Raw genomic sequence first — 20,352 nt, forward strand, 5'->3', positions numbered from 1 at the left:
TTTATCACATTTAGAATTATCCCCTAATATATTTATAAGCTCTTCTATACATTTCTTTGAGAAGCATGGTCATGGTTGTTGAGTGGTTGTTGAGTGCACATACAAAAGTATGTGCACCTCACTTCACATTCAGTATGTGGTCCTCAGTGATAACAGAAAATTGGCAGCTTTAGATGGTTCATTAACCCTAGCTGGTTTTGAATGCTTTAACTTTAATTTAACATTGAAGTGTAACCTGAGATAGAGTTGCATTGAATTTGCAATCCTGTTTATGGAATATTCTCTCAAAATGCCCAGAATATTTGAAAAACCTTTGTGATGAGATATCACTGTTTCAGATCTGATTTTTACTGAAGATAATTATTACTGACTATAGTTGGGACTGTGTAATGTTTGATATTTGATGCAAGAATATAATAGCTTTTTTCTTCGTTGCTAGGTACCGTACTGATATTTTAGGTGTATATTATCTTGATTACTTTTACTGAAAACTAGTAACATTTCACAACTCATAACTTGCTGTATTTGATATTTTTAAAGTCATGATAAAACAGTTGAGAGAAAATTTCTAAATTTAAAATAATCAAGATTTAGATTATAATTTTATCTCAAACGTTGCAGTAGCTCTAGAAAAAGATCTTTTGTTTTTATCCTACATTCAGAATGGAACTTTATTGAAAGCAGATCTATTGGTTTCTAATCTAAACAGATACTACAGTACATTTAGTGAACAAAGATCCTACATATATGTAGTCATTCAGAATGTAATTTTGTATGTTTGTGTGTGTGTGTGTATGTGTGTGTGCATGCATGCATGTGCATGTGCTCTTGTGTATGTGTGTGTCTCATAAGTTTTGCATAATGAGCAGAACAAGAGGCTCAGACGAGAGTTTTCTTAAGTTTTTGGACTCTAAAGGTGAGGGTGAGAAAACTGTATTTTTAGACTTGCAAGATTCTGTTAATATAGCTTTATGGTAATCTAGAATTAGTTTATCTAATAATCTATCCTGTCTGGTCTACCTAGTAAGGGTGACAGCTACCATTTAATTTCATTAGCACTGCTCATTCACTGCCTGAAGCAAGAAAGCATTCTCTATAGAAGCAAGAAAGCATTCTCTATACAAAATTCTGGATGATGGTATAACTCTAAATGAAGATAGCATGCATGGTGCAATCAACCCAGCTCTTCTTTGCAGGGGGAACGATGTTAGATTTATTTTTCTTTTCCTTTTTTCAATTAAGCATTGCAGAGAGAATTAAAACCCACAACAGATTACAGAACATTTTAATCCTTGGCACTTCTCTGTCCCATTCTGTGTGATGATCAGAGATGGTTTTACAAACATTAATTATAAAGCTGCATAATCCCCCTGTGAGGAAGTTAATAATATCAATAATACTGCACAATTTATACAACACTTTGCATGTTCAACAAAAACCATACGAACAATAATCTTACAGACATCAAATGAAAAAGGAGTAGTCTGATAATTCCCTATTAATCATTTAGGGAAATTGAGAAAGAAAGAAGTAAAAATAATTACCCAAGGTTAGGAATCAAGACAATGAAATTGAAAATGGAATTCTCAATGAATTTCCTGATTTGTGGTTCTTTTCACATTCTGTACTTCATCTAGAAGGTTTTTCAGTAATTTAAAGGAAAAGGTAAGGTTGTGCTTCTCTTTCCTACTTGCAAGACTCCATGCTTTTATTTTTATATGGTGATGGCATCTGTGTAGATACCAACTGTCTTGGTCTCTGTAATGATTTATTCTCCTACTGATAAGGTTTCACAAGACAATTTTATAAAGAGTCACCTGGAAGCTTCTTTCTTTTCAATAAAGGCACAGCACACTTGACAAATGCAGGTTCTCTTTCATGGAAAGTACTTGGGCATATACTGTACTAGCTAGTTTTATTCATAAGGAATTGCAGGGAAGTGAGCGAGGAGAAAAATCACATTTAACTTACTATATGTAATTTCAGAGATTACCTTTCTTTGATGAGAGCCTGATATTATTACACATTCTTTAACCTTTTTAATTGTTTTAATTTATATGCTCGCTGGATATTGCTTTTATGGAATCTTTTACCATAGATGTTCTGGCTTCTATCTAAGCCAGCAAGATTGTTTAAATTGCAATGGGATAGAAATGTGAAAAACAAACATGCAAATAAAACATATAAGAAGATTCTACTGTAATAGCTTCAGAATTATTTCAGTCACTCTTATTATCATGCTGCTGTTTTCTGAGATCATCTGTAGATTTTGACAATTTCAGAGAGTATGGGCATAAATATAGAAACTCCCCACTGACATCTTCAGTAAAAAGAGAGCAGTATGCAATGGCCCACCCAATCATCTTTGTAACCTTCAAGTTCCTGTTGATTTTTTAATCTTTACTTAATTATTTGAGGTTTAAAATAAGGAAGTTAAGCCTTTGAGAGGCTTAAGAAAACATTTTTGTGTTTGCAAAAACATCATGAAAATGAAAAACAGTCAAAAATTTTAGCTTCATCCTCACTGATGGCTTCATTACAATATTAGCCATGCCACCTGTAGCTTGAAAAAATGGTAGCCCTGGAGATAAATATTAAAAGAACCCTGAGAACAGTTGCTAGCCAGAGTAGACCATACAATCTGGATAGTTGGCCTGGCCTGGAATAAATACGGAATAGAATGGAATAGAATAGAATAGAATAGAATAGAATAGAATAGAATAGAATAGAATAGAATAGAATAGAATAGAATAGAATAGAATAGAATTATTTTTATTGGCCAAGTGTGATTGGACACACAAGGAATTTGTCTTGGTGCAAATGCTCTCAGTATACATAAAAGAAAAGATACATTCGTCGAGTATACAAGTGTGTTCACCGCTAGCTGGTTTAATTTAGTTAGAAGAATGTCTGGAATGATGGTATTGAATGCTGTACTGAAGTCTACAAAGAGGACCCTTGCGTAGGTATTGGGAGATTCAAGGTGTTGTAGGATGTAATGCAGAGGCATATTAACAGCATCATCTGTCGTTATTTGCTCGGTATGCAAACTGCATGGGATCTAACAGCAGATCCATTATGGTTTTCAGATGGGACAGCACTAGCCAGCTATCCTTCTTAATTCATAAACCGTGGGGTGTTTTCTTTGGTCACTGTGGATTGGTGTCTGTAGTTGTGCATTGGAAAGTGATGGGATGAGAAGCCTTTTGAAGGAAATAACAATGTATTTTCCTAAACTGACTGAAATAGAAAAGGGGATTAGGTTCCCATGTCATATCAAGCTTTTTCAGGAATGAGTCTCTCACTTCTTTGTAAACAATAGCCTTATTCAGGGAATATATTTGCCACTCGTCTCTCCAAACCACTCTGCTGACATCACTGAAGAGCTAGTCTCCATCTGAAGCACAAATGGTCTGCAATGAGGAGCTGCTATGCACTGCTATTATGATTCCAGCCCATGTATAAGTTTTCACTTGTACATGAAGGCCCATATTCTAGACTGTACTCACAAAGATCAGCTCTTCAGTGACTTTCCCAATGTATTTTACAAAGAGGAAGGCTGCCTATCTTATCTAATGGGATCAGTTACAGAAGTGAACAGATTAATATACTTTGAGCGCATATATAAATGTAATCCATTTTGTCTGTAGAGTTACATATCTAATAGAGAGATCTTCTCTGTAAGAAAAATCAATTGAGATAGTTTTCCGTTTTCTTTAAAAAAGGTCTCCTCTCTCTCTCTCTCTCTCTCTCTCTCTCCCTCCCTCCCTCCCCTCCCTCCCTCCTCCCTCCTCTCTCTCTCTCTCTCTCTCTCTCTCTCTCTCTCTCTCAGCTTAATAACAGAATAACAGAATTGGAAGGGACCCTGGATATCTTCTTTAGTCAACATCCCCCTCCTGGCTCAAGCAAGAGACCAATTCCTGTTATCAGTTTCATTTTCTTTACCTATCTGCAAAAGACACCCAGGTGACTTTTTTTTTAAAAGAAACCAGCTTATTTCAGAATCGTCTTTTTGTGAAAGTCTTGCTACATTTTATTTGCCAAATGAATTATGTTCCTGGGAGAGCCTTTGTTGTTTCTTGATATAAGAAACTAATTGAGAAATGCTTTCTAGCTGACACCTTTTTTTCCCCTCGTTTTTCTAGTACATAAACCTTTTTAGACCTTCCCTGACAAGGTCTTCATCCTTTAAACAAGATCTATAGCCTCATCTTAGGCATGAACCATAAAGTTGGTATGTCCAGTATAGCTAAAAAAAAAAAAAAAACTTTCTGTGGAACTTTCTGCAGAGCTCACCCTGGTTACGAAATGATGCGTGTGCCTGCTTGCAGTCTTCCCATTAATTGGAGCACGCTAAAATGTTTTTCTTTTAATCATATGTCTTTTCTGCCAGCATCAGTCGCAATTTAGAAATTTATCTCGTCACTGTCAGTCAGTGAAGATGTTAAGTTACACCGATTTGCCCTGCTCCTTGTCTGGTGGAGGAGATTTCTGAGCTGCAGAAGTCAACAGCTGCTAATCTGGTTAGGAACAAATCTTTCACATTAGACAAAGAACCAAAGAGATGTTCAGTTCAATCAGAATAGAGCTGGAAGGGACCTTGGAGATCTTCTAGTCCAGCCCCTTGCTCAAGCAGGAGACCCTGTACCATTTCAGACAAGTGATTATCCAGTCTTTTCTTAAAAATCTCCAGTGACGAAGCACCCACAACTTCTGAAGGCAAGCTGTTCCACTGGTGAATTGTCCTCCATAGTTCACCGTAGATAATATAGTATTTCAATGGTTAATGTTATATTTGTGGCAGCTGCTTCAGTTGAACTAAGCTGTAGCCTTAGGTATAGATAATGACTACAGAAGGATGATTCAGATAAATAGATCTTTAAGACATTGCAAAATGGCCATTGCTTCATTACTTATGACATCTCTTGGAAGAACTGCATATCCAGAGGGGATTGCATTCTCTTTGGGAGCTGATTGTTGACAGGCAGAAATACAAGAATAACTAACATATGTGCAGTTGTTGCAGCTGGGCCAGATGTCCTGCACAGCTGGATGAGCATATGAAAAATCTATTAATGGGGCACAAAAATAAACTGTTTGTTCTGATGGCCACACTAGTTTGTTGCATGATCATTGCCATGATGTGCTGTGATGCAACTTGCTGTTATGCACGGTGGTAGGAAAAAGATTTCATCGTATTTGTCTTTTTCCTGGGATTGAGTAAAAACCATTGGTTATTAAAGAAAAAGTTGCATTTGTTGTCAAAGAAGAGAAGGCCCTCCAAAATACCTGACATTAGTTTACTGTTAAATTAAGATGGCACAATTCAAAGCTTTTGTGACTGTTATTCTTGCAAACCTATCTTTATTCCAATAAAGAAAAAAAATTGAGAACCTACCCTATTTAGATTCATGGTAACACAGAAAGGTTTAAAAACTTATTGCCTTGTGTTTCTGCTCAAAAATGCTTCCATAAATTCAGCTTCTCCTGTAAGGAAAAGCCGCCACCAAGAATGCCCAAGAGTAATCAACATAGCATAGGTTAACTCAGTATAAAGTGAGCTGGGTTACTTTTTTCAGTTCAACTCCCCTACTCCGCCAAAGAGAAAGTTTCACTGCAAATGCATATCAATATATTGTATAAATTTAAAATGTTTGAAAACAGTTTCTAGAATAACTAACACTGTTCATTAATAATTAACAGTGCAGTGGAATATATACAGAAGCAAAATACATATATAACCTTATTTAAGTAGACTACTTAGGAATCTCAAAGTGGGTAGCAGGTAATTATGCCTTTGGTGTACAAAATTAAGCAGGTGAAAAAATGCCATCTTCCATGTTATGACATTTGCCATCTTTTTTTGGTCATTTTTTTTCTTGCATTTTTTTTCTTTGCCACAATGTGGAAGCACTGTAAGCCTTTCCTGTTTTCCAAAGTCTTTCTACTACTTTCTACTACTCTCTGCCTGCAGCTAATAAGAAAAGTTTTAAAGGCAAAGATTCCCAACTTTTTTGGCACCAGAGACTGGTTGCATGAAAAATAAATTTTCTACAGATGTGGGGGGAGTGGGAGAAGGAGCTTGCAACCTAGATACGGTGCATGTACAGTTTTACTCACCCTCCGCTCACCTCCAGCTATGCGGCCCAGTTCCTAATAGGCCACAGATCAGTACCGGTCTGCACACTGGGGGTTGGGACCCCTGTTTTAAGGTATTGTCTTGATTTTCTTTTCACATTAAAAAACCTAAAGCCAATTGAGGATCTAATATAACAGTCTGGTTATGATATGCCCTATTTTAATTTTAAAAAAATCAGTTAAAAAAGATTGAATAAGGTTACAGAACCATCACATGTGTGAACCTCTTTCTTTGCATTTTTGTGTATATTGAATTGTTTGGAAGATTTAAGAAGCAATGAACTAGAGACACTTTAACTACTATTAATATACCAAACCATGATATTTTTTAAAATTTTGATTATTCTCTCATTTGGAATATAAACCTCTAGATAGTTAAAAATGTTTATAAATTTCAAAATTCTGATGATTTATTTCATATAGTTTGCTTTGTCATAACAATATTTGCACATACATTATAAGTTCTTAGAAAAAGTGAATACTTTCATGGGTTGTTTACAAAAATACAAACAAACCCCTACCTTGCTTCCAAAGTTGGTTGATGATTGTATTTGGTCTTTATACAGTGCACTGAAATGTTCAAAATGCCAGTGCATTAGCTCAGTACTTCCAGTAACAATCAAGGAACATAAACCAGTTTATGTTCTTCCCACTCTTTGGGAAGATCTTAGCTAGATGCCTATTATAATCTTCTGGCAACCCTTTTCCATAAGTCATGGAGTCAGAGTTGAGCCAAGAAATAAGAGCCAAAGATTTAGTTAGCATGCTAGAGTTAAGAGGCATGGCAGGAATCACCTGTGGGACAGTCAAAAAGTAGAATTGGAGAGTAAACTGGGTGTCAAATCTAGGAATGAGAAAGAGAAGAGAAAGCCAGTATGAAAGGGCGAGCCACAAGAATGCACCATAATCAAAAAGACCTTCCTCAGACAAGGATTAATTTGAACGTGATTGTTTTATAGTCCTTTCTATCCAGGAAGATCTATTGGCTAGCTTGGCTTGATAGGGTTATGCATGGTTCAGTAATGATTTGGAAAAGGTGCTTCAGACAAGGGAAATGCAACTGTAGCAGTTCTTTAAAGCAGTTAGCTTTTTAATAGCAATAGCATTTAGGCTTATATACCACCCCATTGTGTGTACAGAACTCTCTAAGCCAGGGGTGTCAAACTCATATCATGACGGCATCACATGACATATCGGGACTTTTTCCCCCTTTGCTAAACTGGGCGTGGGCATGGCCATCACGTGACACATCTGGCCCACAGACCAGGAGTTTGACAGCCCTGCTCTAAGCAGTTTACAGAGTCAGCATATCGCCCCAAACAATCTGGGTCCTCATTTTACTGACATGGGAAGGATGGAAGGCTGAGTCAACCTCGAACCCCATCAGGATTTAGCTCCAGGATGCGAGCAGAGTTTGCCTGCAATACTGAACTTTAACTACTGCGCCACCATTAAATAATTGTTGTTTTAAAGAGATGCTGCATTCACATTCTGCCTATTGCAGAACACCCCTTCTGAATAATTTTCAAAGCACATTTCAAATCCAGGCTTCCCCGGGATAAATGTGTGCCTCTGCACATGAGAAAAAGCAGATGTAACTTGTGGCTTTGCTTTGGGTAGTGGGCACGTTTGAAATTTTGAGAGTGTGTGTTATAAGGATGCTGTAAATATACTTACAAAACTGTTGCCATGGGGACTTCCGGTTTGAGCTTCTTTGGCGACAGACTGAAGCCGCGTCTCTGCGCGGTTTCGATCCGTGCTCACTGCTGGAGCACCCCAAGCCGGCTGGTTTTGGGGCTAAGCCACCTCATAGAGGTGGTAAAGAAGTGGGAGACTGCCTGCAGGGTTGAGGAGAACCGCATCTCTCCTCCCCAGCTGGCCATTACTCCCTTTCCTGAAGGTTGTTGTAGCGGTGGTCAGAAATGGCCACCACAAAGAAGAACTCAACCGGAAAAGAATGTGCAGGAGGAAGATAAGAAGAGAAAGTTTTGGTTGACTGGGTCAAACAGCAAAAGCAACAAATAAGGTACCCTGGAATTGAAACTTTAAAAAAAATAACATTGTTCCCTAAGAAGATTTCTAAGCTGCGAAGGGGAGAGAAAAGGGAAAGGATTTGGTGTTTTTTTCCTCCTTTTCCTATACTGACAGCTAAGAGACTTAAGAAGAAATTGGAAAAAAAAATCCACTTTGACATTAATAGACATTTAATGCTGAAAATAAAAAGTCAAAGGGATAATAAAGATTTCTGGATAATTAAAAGCTTTTGAAAACAGGAAAGGAGAGAAAAAGAATAAAAGGGCAGGATCTGGAAGGGAGAAGACTGCCTGGAATTAAAAAGAACTTACAGCAAAATCTCAACAAGACTTCCAAAAGATACATCTTAACTGAAACATCGCAACAAAATAGTAAAACTCCAGGAAGAGAAAATGAAAAAAGAAATAAGAAGAAACAGCTTGGGACTATTTGGATTACTTGGTGATCTCTGGATTCTTGGTTATTGCATTTGAATGACTAAAATCAATTGGGTGGTTGTTTAAAACTGTTTAAAATGGCTCCACTTTTAGAAGAACTTAAAATGGAACTTAAAAAGTACAAAGAAGATGCACAAGAAGGGCGGGGTTCTTTTGGCTTCGTATTTCAGTTCTTAGAAATGGAGATTTGGAACTATGAGAAACAACAAGAAATGCCTGCAGAACAAGAAGATTGGGACAAAGAAGAAGCCATCTTTAATGAACAAGTAATCTTAGGTGGGGGGAAAAAAGGAAAGGGGGAAAAGAGAATGGAAAGTATAAGATTGGGAAAAACAACCCCCAAAAAAGAATAGAGTGAAAAATAAGTATAAAATCAGAAAGCAACAGAAGAGGGAAATGCAGAAGAGAGAATTAGAAGTAGAGAGACAAGGGGGGTAAAAAGGGGAGGGAGAAGAAGAGAGGGAAGAAAGAAAGGAAAAGAAGTTATAAAGGACAGAAACAAAATATAGAGAAACAGGGCCTATTTAGAGATAATGGGTGAAAATCTAATGGAAAAGGGGATTCTGCAAAGGTACATAAAATAGTATTGTTATATTTGAAATAGAAATAATTTCAGAAAATATGAAACAATGTATGATTAAAATGTTTGATAAAATAGTTATTGTAACTTAGTGGACTGCTTGTCAATAAATAAATGTAACAAAATGAATATTTAATGATTTATAAAACATATGCGAAGAGAAATAAAGGAAAAATTAATTATGGAGATTATATGTGTCTTTAAGGAAGTATGATATTTAATTGAAAAGAAATGTTAAAGATGTTCAGACTTTAATGATTATTAATGATAGTACTGAATTGGAATGGAATGAGGGTTTATAATTACATATATTTATAATCCTTTTTTAAAAAAGAATATAGTGTGTATTATAAGAATGTACCAAGCAGAATTTGATTGGAAGTTATGTATTATGTATTATATTGAAGGTCATAACCTTAAGGTATATATTGAAGTTTAAATAAGAGTTGAATGGATATAATTAAAACATATAAAGGTGTCATACTCCAATTAATAACTACAGGAGAAAATTTGTTTAATGAGAAAAGATAATATGAAATTGAAACAGAACAGACAAAAGTATAAATATAATGATTTGAATTGAGATGAGATAATCAAAATAAAATTGAGAAAATTAAAAGAGGGGAAAAACTACATAGAAAATATAGAATAGTATAAGATATGGAATAGAACACAAAAATGAGCATGAAATTGAGTTTGTTTCTGTATAAAGAAGTTCAGCCCGGGACCATGCTATTTTCAAAAAAGATGTTTTACTTGTATTTTGTGTGTATGAAAACCCAAATAAAACTTCATTAAAAAAAAAAAACTGTTGCCATGGGGGCCTTTGGACATTCCTAAAACAGAATCAATAACATTTGACTGGTTTAGTCTGAGATTATTTGTAACCTATCAACCAGAGCTGAAGAAGCTTCTTAGGTGAGAAGCGAAAAATCTTCAAAGAAAAACCAGAAATTCCAGTTGCCTCTTGAAAAAGCACCTTTGGGACAACCATGACCTGGATGACTGAGAATCTCCATAGACATTTAACCTGAAAACCATTTTATAAAGATTGAAATTGAAAGTCAGAGTATGAATTTGCTAAGTAAAATAAAGTTAAGCATAGAGAAGAATATCTGGATACACAAGACATTTGCTCTCTGGTAATCAAGACAAAGTGATTAGTAGATATATATGTCTTATTCCCTGTCTCCACCAATCCCTGCAAGCACACCCAAAAACTGTTATGGTTCCTATCATCCCCAAGTAGCATAGTTGTATGATTTGCAGCCCAATGCAGATGGAGAGTATATCAGTATGTGAGAAGTTCATTACACACTACTTGCATCTTGTACCCGCTTCCATGATTACCTTTGTTCTGCTCTCTGATATAAGCAAGCAGAGCAAAGATTATTCATTCAGGAAATCTCCATTTCTGTACAATGCTGACTGAGAAGTTTACCCACTAACTGCCTCTCACATATTTAACTTTCACCATATACCAGTGCTAATTTGATCTCCCACCAGGCTGGAAACCAGGAGACTGTGAATTCTAGTTCCACCATAGCTATGAAAGCCAGCTGGGTGACCTTGGGCAAGCCATTCTTTCTCAGCCCAACTCACTCCATAATGTTGTTGTGGGGGAAATAGGAAGAAGGAGTATTAGGTATGTTCGCCACCTTGAATTGTTTACCATACTAATAAAGATGGAATAAATAAATATGAATATCCCAGGTTGAACTATTAAAGGAAGCTCCACCACTAGCATGACTTATGATTAATTACTCATGATAAACCAAAGCATCTTCTTCTCAGACCTTTAGTGTTTGGAATAATTCAATATAATTTAGCTACAACTTCTGTTTTTGTTTGCTGCCTGGAACATTTAAAGCTTTTCTGGAGAAAAATCAGATGAAAGAATGGACAATGGATACTAGGAATCAACATGATTAATTTTCAGCCAATCATATTCTGATGTTTAGAGAAACATTCGTTGATGCTCGAAGTTGATTGATTTTGAGACTAATGAATAATATAGACCATGTTCTCTGCTGCTTGTTATATACTTTGTATGCTGACAACAAGTTATTAAGCAGAGGTTTACAAAGGAATAATAAATAAGCTACTACTGTTTCATCGTGGCAATGCTTTACATGATTTGATAGAACGGTTTTGTTTTTTTTCAAAATCTGATCCATTAGATTCAATTGCAAAGACCAATTTTTCAGAGCAGATTATGACAAACCCTGCCTGTTGCAGAAAACCAAACATGAAGTCAGTATGGGTACTAATACATTTAGAAAGTGATTTCATAGAAATTGAGCACAAATAATTAGAGCCGCAGATGGGTTGATGGAATGGTGCTGCTCATATATTTTTGTTGTTTATTATTTGAGAATTGTTTTTAACAATCAAATAAGTCAAGTTGATTTTTAAAGAAAGCTAGGAATCGCAGTTGCAACTTTGTATTAAAGCCTTTGAAAAAAGGAATCGGAATAGGAATAGCTTTCCTAATTCCTGCTCAAAAAAGGGGAAGTGATATAAGTTAGGATTTTGGCATCCCAATTTTACAGTCTAGAATCAATTGCAGCAAGCGTTACTTGATCTCATCAAAAGCCATATTAGTTTCAGAGCTCTGTACAAATAAGTAACACAAGCAACTTTCCTGTGTTCTTTTGGTAGTAAGTGCTTAGAGTTTGGCTCTCAGGCAGGTGACTATTCAAATGTTTAAAGAATTGTTCCTTCTTCATTGAGCCACAGACTGGATGTGGCATGTAAAAGATATCTCAGTCTGCAAAAGAATAGAATAAGAATAGAATAGAATAGAATAAGAATAGAATAGAATAGAATAGAATAGAATAGAATAGAATAGAATAGAATAGAATAGAATAGAATAGAATAGAATAGAATAGAATAGAATAGAATAGAATAGAAGCTGGAAGGGACTAGTCCAGCCCAAGCAGAAGAATCTATATCATTTCAGATAAGTGACTATCTAGTCTAGGGGTGTCAAAATCAAGGCCTGCGGGGCTGTCCTGGAAAAAGCAAAGGACTGGCCTGTAATGCCTCTGCCAGAAAAAACTGAGTTTGAGAGGGCTATGCATGGCCTTCCCGAGCTCCATTTTTGGCTGCGATGGCCTCCTGTAACCGCCCTGCCAGTGAAAATGGAGCTCGGAGGGCCTTCATGCGGCCCTCCTGCGCTCTGTTTTTACTGACAGAGCCCTTGGGCCACCACAGGTGCCCCTGACATGAGTGACAGTGAGTTGGCCACACCTACCTGGCCACACCCACCCTGGTCCCCCAAGGTCAAACAGAACTCTGATGTGGCCCTCAGTGAAATTGAGTTTGACATTCTAGTCTAGTCTCTTCCTAAAAAGCTCCAGTGATGGAGCGCCCATGATTTTTGAAGGCAAACTATTCCACTGGTTAATTATCTTCACTGTTAGGAAGTTTTTCCTTAATTCCAACATCAACCCTGAAGTTGGCCGAACTGTGGCCATTTTCTTTTTGTAGCTTTTCTCTAGGGAGTTTTCTCTTCTCACTGCTTCTGACACAGCCTGGAGCGAAGGGGCCAGGGAGGAGGCTATAGAGATAGCTGGAGTGTTGCATTTTCCCCCTGTGAATCAAGGACATTGGTGTTTGAAAGGTGGAGACTGATGTCACCTAGCAACTGGACTACATGCTGATTGGACCATGTGATTGGTGACTGGGGGGAAGTGACAAAGTTTTACTTTTAATTGGGTGTAAAACCGGTGGGAACTTAGAGCCAGTTTCCCACCAAGAAGATGCCAATTTGATATGTCCCAATAAAACGTTCTTTGAGGAATATGTCTGCCTCGGAGTTCTTATTGAATGGGATGTATTACTTGAAACCTTGACATTCAGGTTGCTTCTCTCTTCCAACCATTGTTTCTTGTCTTGCCCTCTGGTGCTTTGGAGAATAATTTGACCCCCTCTTCATTGTGGCAGAAGAAGAGGAAAGGAGGGTGGGAGACAGTGGTGGGATTCAATTTTTTTTACTACTGGTTCTGTGGGCGTGGCTTGGTGGGCGTGGCTGTAAAATCTCCAATCAGAGGTGGTATTTGATGGTTCTCCAAACTACTCAAAATTTCCGCTACCGGTTCTCCAGAACTAGTCAGAACCTGCTGAATACTACCTCTGGGGGGAGATGATTCAGAAGTGACATTCCCTATTTATTTATTTTTTGTTGGGGAAGGGAAGAAATACTTTTAAGTCTTGCAAGATACTGTTCATGTAATCTTCTGATAACGATAGAGCTAGAATTCTTGTCTAGACTACCTGAAAGTGCTAACAACTCAGACATACACTAAAAGCCTTCGGTAATGCTTCATTCTGTGAAGCATAGCACCAAGAGGAGCACATTTTCCCTATTATCTGGAGCCCCACTTGGGCTTGAACTTGGAACAAGATTTTGGAGACAACGCTTTCAGCAAATAAGTGCTTGCTGGCCTTTGTTTTGCAGCAGTTAATTAAAAGAGAAAAGTCCTTTAATATTTAAGCACCATTAATTTGGCTGAATTATTAAATGTCAATTTGCATTATGTGCATAAAAGGATCAATAAACACGAAGAGAATAAAACAACGAAGATGGTCAGGGTTAAGGAGATAACAGCTCCTCTTATTGGTGGAAGAAGGAATTTATGGACTGTTTGGCTGGATGGCTGGCTCTTTTTTTTTTTTTTTTTTTTTTTTTAGTGTTAGGACATGAGAAGAATAGGGGCTATGCAGTCCTTTGTGCACTAGAAGCTTTATAGGAACTTTAAAGAGATGCTGTGAAGATGAAAATTACTTGACAGGATATCCAGAGGTGCTGAGTATAAGTATTTCCCTCATCCCTTTGGGGTTGGTTGTTGTTGTGAGCACAGTTTGTCTGATTAAACACTGCTGGAATGTGACATGCAGGATCCCCCCAGCTGCCAGCTCATGCTGGCTTTTTAGGCTGAATGGCACTGAAGGGCCAATCACCATTCGTTTGTCAATCTAAAAATCCACAGGGTTATTTTCCATTTTTGTGAGCATGAACTGAGTTTTGAGTCCTGGAGGCAAGTTAAAATAGTACCCAGCTACATTCAATTCAATTCAATCAGAATAAAGCTGAAAGGGACCTTGGAGGTCTTCTAGTCTAACCCCCTGCTCAAGCAGGAGATCCTATACTATTTCAGACAAGTGACTGTCCAGTCTCTTCTTAAAAGCCTCCAGTGGTGAAGCACCCACAACTTCTGAAGGCAAGTTGTTCCACTGGTTAATTGTCCTCACTGTTAGGAAGTGTCTCCTTAATTCCAGATTTCTTCTCTCCTTGGTTAGTTTCCATCCTTTCTTGCCCTCTGATGCTTTAGAAAGCAAGTTGACCTCCTCCTCTTTGTGGCAGACCCTCAAATACTGGTATACCGCTATCAATATCATGAGGTTTAAAGCATACTTTTTGGATGGCAGACACGGCTGCTTTCTCTTGTGGATATGATAGAAACATAATCATTAATATGTTACATGTGAAAGTGTCTTAAACTACGGCTGAGAATTTCTGATGGTTTAGTTTCAAAACACATTATACAAGAAAGAAAAAAAAGATTGCCAGAATAGATCAGATAATACAAGTTAAAAAAAAACCTCCTTTGCTTATTCTTAATGTAATACAGTTGTAATTGCAGTACAGTGTTTTATAAGATATACATCTGCATGTTCTTTTATTATTACTGGCTATATCCAGCTTTGAAAGCTGCTAAGAATCCTTTAACTAAATATTTTAAATACCTCACCGCTGCAAAGGAACATTGTTTTGCACTGGGATGTATTTGTTTCTGTTTTTACAATTCAGTAATATTTTTCATTTCATCATTGAATTCTTTTAAAATCAACCCACCCTCACATGTTAAAAATAAATAAATGTTGATCTATACAGTACTATCACTTTAGAATGTTCTGTGCCCCTAAAGTCCATGAATCCTGGTCTTTTATTATAATCTTTTAAAGCTTATATGTTGAAAACAAAAAGCTGAATGGTTTGGTAGCCAGAGTTTGCCTACAGTTTTAGCCACATAATACAAAAACCAGATTGTTTACAGAGAGGAGGTTTTTTTTTCATTCTTAAAACTATTGGGGTCAGAGTTTGAATACACAAAGATACAAGCTTAATACCTTAATAGCAATACTACAGAGATGTGCACTCCAGAGAATGATAGAAGAATGTTGAACATCACATGAAATATCAGAACAAAATAGTCTTAAATTGTTGGGCTGAGGTTTGACAGGGAAAAATATTTTGAATGAAATTTAGCTATCCTGCCTAGGAGATCAAGTGTGGGAAATTTTTGCAAACAGTGTGGTATACTTAAGTTATATTAAAATTGGTGTGGTAATTGTACAACGGATAAAAGCATCTTTTGATAGAGATACAACTGCATTTTTTTCAGACTGTGTTTAGCCAGGAGTTCTGTATCTACAGTTGGTGGGAGGTGAACAGCAGCATGTAGGCTTGCGAAGTTATCTCTAGATTAGAGATCCTAACTTGTATTAAATGGAATGGACAGGCTTGGGAGAAAGTTAGGCTTTGCATTTTGGAATACTGGCCCAAATGTGCCAAAACCAAGGGTTCTCCAGGACTTACAGCTCTTGCTTAAGGACCCCCCCCATGGTCGGGAGGGCCTTTGTACAAATCCATCTTGTGTACTGATTGTACCTGTTCCTGAATCAGGAATCAGACAAAAAATCGATTCTATAAGGAAGACTAAATATACTTTTATTCAGATGGGCTGTGATAACTGAATAACTTACATAAATCTCCTCCTCCTCCTCCTCCTCCTCATGGTGTCAAGTGAAATACAAAGTTCTGGTTATTGCCCTTCTGGCATCCTCATCTATTGTTATTTAATGTTGTTGCAGTGCATCTTTGAAGTTGTTTCTCCATCTTCTTCCAGCATCATATATATTTTTGTCTTCTCCTCTTATTGAATATGCCTTGTATGGAATAGAATTGCAGAACTCCCCCTCTCCTTCTTATAGTTCAGTTAATTAGCAAGATTTCTTTCTGAGCCATTTCCAGATGTTATTTGGATGTTCTGAACTTAGATTATGTTTTATGCTTTATTGCCTTATCAACAGAGCCTGCATATTTATTTATTTATTTATTTATTTATTTATTTAATTTATTTATTTAATTTATTTGATTTGCCAATTGTTTACAAGATAATAAGTATAAGTGTATACATAGTTGTGAATACATGAAATGGGTACATATAAGAAAAATAAAAGAAGAATAAGAGAAACAATAGGACAGGGACGGTAGGCACGTTGGTGCGCTTATGCACGCCCCCTACAGACCTCTTAGGAAAGGGGTGAGGTCAATAGTAGACAGTCTAAGGTTAAAGTTTTTGGGGTTTGGGGAAGAAACTACAGAGTTGGGTAGAGTATTCCAGACATTGACCACTCTATTGCTGAAGTCGTATTTCCTGCAATCAAGTTTGGTGCGGTTAACTTTGAGTTTGTATCTATTGTGTGCTCTTGTGTTGTTATGGTTGAAGCTGAAGTATTCATTGACAGGTAGGACATTGCAATGTATGATTTTATATACCATGCTTAAATCAGACCGAAGACGGCGTAATTCAAGGTTTTCTAGTTCTAGAATTTCAAGTCTGGTGGCATAAGGTATTCTACAACGGGTAGAGGAGTGGAGAACTCTTCTTGTGAAATATTTCTGGACTTTCTCAATTGTGCTAATATCAGATACGTAATGTGGGTTCCAGACTGATGAACTGTATTTGAGTATTGGTCTAGCAAATGTTTTGTATGCTCTGGTTAGTAGTGTGATATTACCAGAGAAAAAGCTACGTAGGATTAGGTTAACAACTCTTAATGCCTTTTTGGCTATGTAGTTGCAGTGGGCTCTAGCATTTAGATCATTAGAGGTGAGTATTCCAAGGTCCTTTACAGAGCTTGGGTCATCAACAAGATCTTGACTATTCAGCTTGTATTTTATTTTCTGATTTTTTTGCCAATATGTAAGACAGAGCATTTATTTGTTGAGATTTGAAGTTGCCATTTGTTTGACCATTCTGATACATAGTCAAGATCTTTTTGTAGGGTAGCAGTATTGTCTGTGGTATTGAACAGCTTTACATCATCAGCGAAAAGAACGCAATTGCTCTTAATATGATCACAGAGGTCATTTATGTAGAGTATGAAGAGAGTTGGTCCTAGAACACTGCCTTGGGGGACACCACTATTGACAGGTACAGAATTTGATAGGACGCTCCCAATTTTGACCATTTGTTGTCTGTTTGCCAGGAATGCTTCTATCCAGTTATTCAGTTGTCCAGAGATACCATAGGATTTTATTTTTAGGAGTAGTTTGTCGTGTACCACTGAATCAAAGGCTTTACAGAAGTCTATGTAGATTGCGTCTATTGCTTTGCCCTGGTCGAGTTGTGTCGTCCATATGTTTTTGCAGTGTAAGAGTTGCAGATTACAGGATAGTTTTTTTCTGAAACCAAATTGTTTATTGGAGAGTAGGTTGTTTGTCTCTAAGTGGAGGATGATGGATTGGTTAATAATTGATTCCATGACTTTACAGGTGACGCAGCATAAGGAGATTGGTCTGTAATTTTCAACTAGGCTTGGGTCTCCCTTTTTGAAGATGGGGATGACTGTGGCTTGTGACCATAGGTTAGGCAAGGAGCTGGTCCTGAAAGATTTTTCAAAGATTATGCTTAGAGGTTTGGCTATGGCAGTGGATAGCTTTTTTAAGAAGTAGGCACATATTCCATCTGGTCCAGTAGATAGAGATGGTTTTAGATTGCGTAGTGCTTTTTCAACATTGTCTTCTGTAAAATCGATATGTATTAGATCATTGTTGTTATCTGTGGTACGGCTAGGAAATACTGGGCATGATCCATTGCTGTTTACAAATACTGAGCCGAAGAATGTGTTAAAGATGTTGGCTTTAATGGTGTCGTCGTTGCAGTCTTTACCATCAGGTCCTATCAAGGGTGGGATAGACCTTGAGTCTTTTAGTTTGTTGTTTACAAAATTGTAAAAAGCACGGGTGGAATTGGTGCTTAGAAGGTTTTCCTCTTGTTTAATGTGATAATTGATGCATTCGGTCTTTATCTGGTGGCATAAATTTTTGTATCGGCTTTTGAAATTGGCAACGTGACCAGATTTGTTTTTCCGCCAGAGTGATCTCTTTTTGGATTGAAGTTTCCTTATTGTTATGGGTAATCTGCTTTTTTGTTTATGTCCATTAAAGTCTCCTTCCTTCTTCTCTGCATCCAAGCAATGTCTGGAAAGTGGACATAAAGAAAGAGGATGTTGATTGCCAGAGAAGTGTGTGTTGTTACAGTATGGGTGAAAGATGAAAAAGGATGCTTTGAAGGAATGGTGAAGCAAAGAAAATGGTGAATGAGGGGAGGGGGAAATCCATAGAAGAGCATGTTGCAACAAGTGATAAAGAAATAAAAATATCGTGTAATGTGTATATAAACAGAAAAATGAACAAAGAATGTAATAAAAAAAGCAAAGGATTCTTAAGATTGAAAGAGGTAGAAAAATGAAGAATTTTGATCTAAATAAAAAAAAAATCCAGTGTGTGGAAGTGGATGAAGCAGACCAAACAGGGGGCCTCCGACAAAATGAGATGAATTAAGAAGAAGAAATGTGATGAAGGAAAAAAAGAATTAAAACTCTTAAAAGGAATGCTGGAAGAAGTAGATTTTTATAAAAATGGTAGTGATGTGGAAGAATAAAATTGAAGCAAATGCTACAAATGTTAAAGTACCAGAAAACACAGATGAAAAGAAAGCCATGCAAACTATGAAGACATTGAAAGATATTAAGGTATATATAGAAAAATGTTGAAGTATAAATGCTTCCTTTTGGAATTGCTGTGTAACTTGTTTAACAGGAGTGTGCAGGTGGCCTTTATGCTTGATGATTGGAAGAATGCTATTATTGTACTATAGAAAGGGAAAGAGAGCAAGACTAAATTCAGAAATTACAGAAGAATTACACTGTTAGCTTTATCAGGGAAAGTGCCTGGCACAATTCTGATTAAAATGGTTCAAGAGGAAAAGCTGAGAGATACAATCACCTTTATGCCTGGCAGGGCAAATGGAATCCAAATTTTTGCTCTTTAGCTACCAGAAAGAAATGAACTTTATTGTAGATTGGCTGAATTGGAGAAAATATATGATTATATGAATAAACTTGAATTATGAAATGTTTTATGCAAATGTGGAGCTGAAGATTGATTGCTGAATGTAATAAAAGTGGCAAACAATGGATGTAAATCATGCTTATGAATCAATGCTTAGTGAACAGTTCAACCCAGAGGAGGGAATAAAATGAAGAGGTGTTATGTCGCCTTCATTCTTTAATTTATTTATCAATAAATGAATAAGGATTAGGGAGCTGTTGTTTGGAAAGTAGCTATATATATGTTTTCTTAAGTTTTCGCGGGTACTTACATGTATGGTATTCAGCTTTGTTCGGGTATTTTCCCACATCATTATAGTTGTGCTTTTAAAGTTGTAGCAATGTTTCAGCAGAATCTCATCTGCCATCATCAGGCTTCTGTATTGTGTTCATTTGTGAGTCAGACTTTTACAGTTGTTTCAGTTTTAAATTTGGGGTTAGCCTACTGCTGTGCCAGAATGGTTTTTTCTTCATCCTGATTGGTTGGGAGTCTTGGTCTGTGTTTATTGGTCTTGGAGTCTGCTGTGTTCTGCTTGATTGGTGTTTCTAATATCTTCTGTTTTGTGGCTTTTTTTGTGTCTTGATTGGCTGGCAACATTGTGTTCCTGTATTGGAGGCTTTTAGTGCAGCTTGGCTCCGAGTAAATGGATGGCTATCATTAGTTAGGAAGCTAGGTTTCACCTGGGTGCCTGGTTGGGGTGTGTTTGAGCTGGAGGTATCAGGGGGGATATGTTTGTGCCCAGGTGTTTGCCTGGCTTGTGGTATGGAGATTTTTTTTGTTTGTGAGTGCAGGCTTCCAAATAATTGACAGTCTGGTGGAATCATCTCTTCTATTCATGCTTTCAGGTCTTTTTTTCAATCTCTATGGCTTCTCTGATAATTCTGTGGCTGGGGTTTTCTATAGTGGCTAGGGTTTTGGTGCCATTGAAGTTGATGCTATGACCTGTGGCTTTCATGTGTTGGACTAGTGAGGAAGTG

At 37.0% G+C, this 20,352-nt stretch overlaps 1 protein-coding gene across 2 annotated transcripts in view; it reads left to right on the forward strand.

Moving 5' to 3' along the window:
• Positions 1 to 20,352, forward strand: part of MDGA1 (MAM domain containing glycosylphosphatidylinositol anchor 1) — a 345,745-nt gene that overhangs the window by 63,588 nt on the left and 261,805 nt on the right. The gene's annotated exons all lie outside the window — the stretch shown is intronic.

This window comes from Notechis scutatus, chromosome 1, assembly GCF_049901735.1.
Source record: "Notechis scutatus isolate UNSWTSFEM ecotype Mainland chromosome 1, rNotScu1.2, whole genome shotgun sequence".
In the NCBI taxonomy this organism is placed as follows: Eukaryota; Metazoa; Chordata; class Lepidosauria; order Squamata; family Elapidae; genus Notechis; species Notechis scutatus.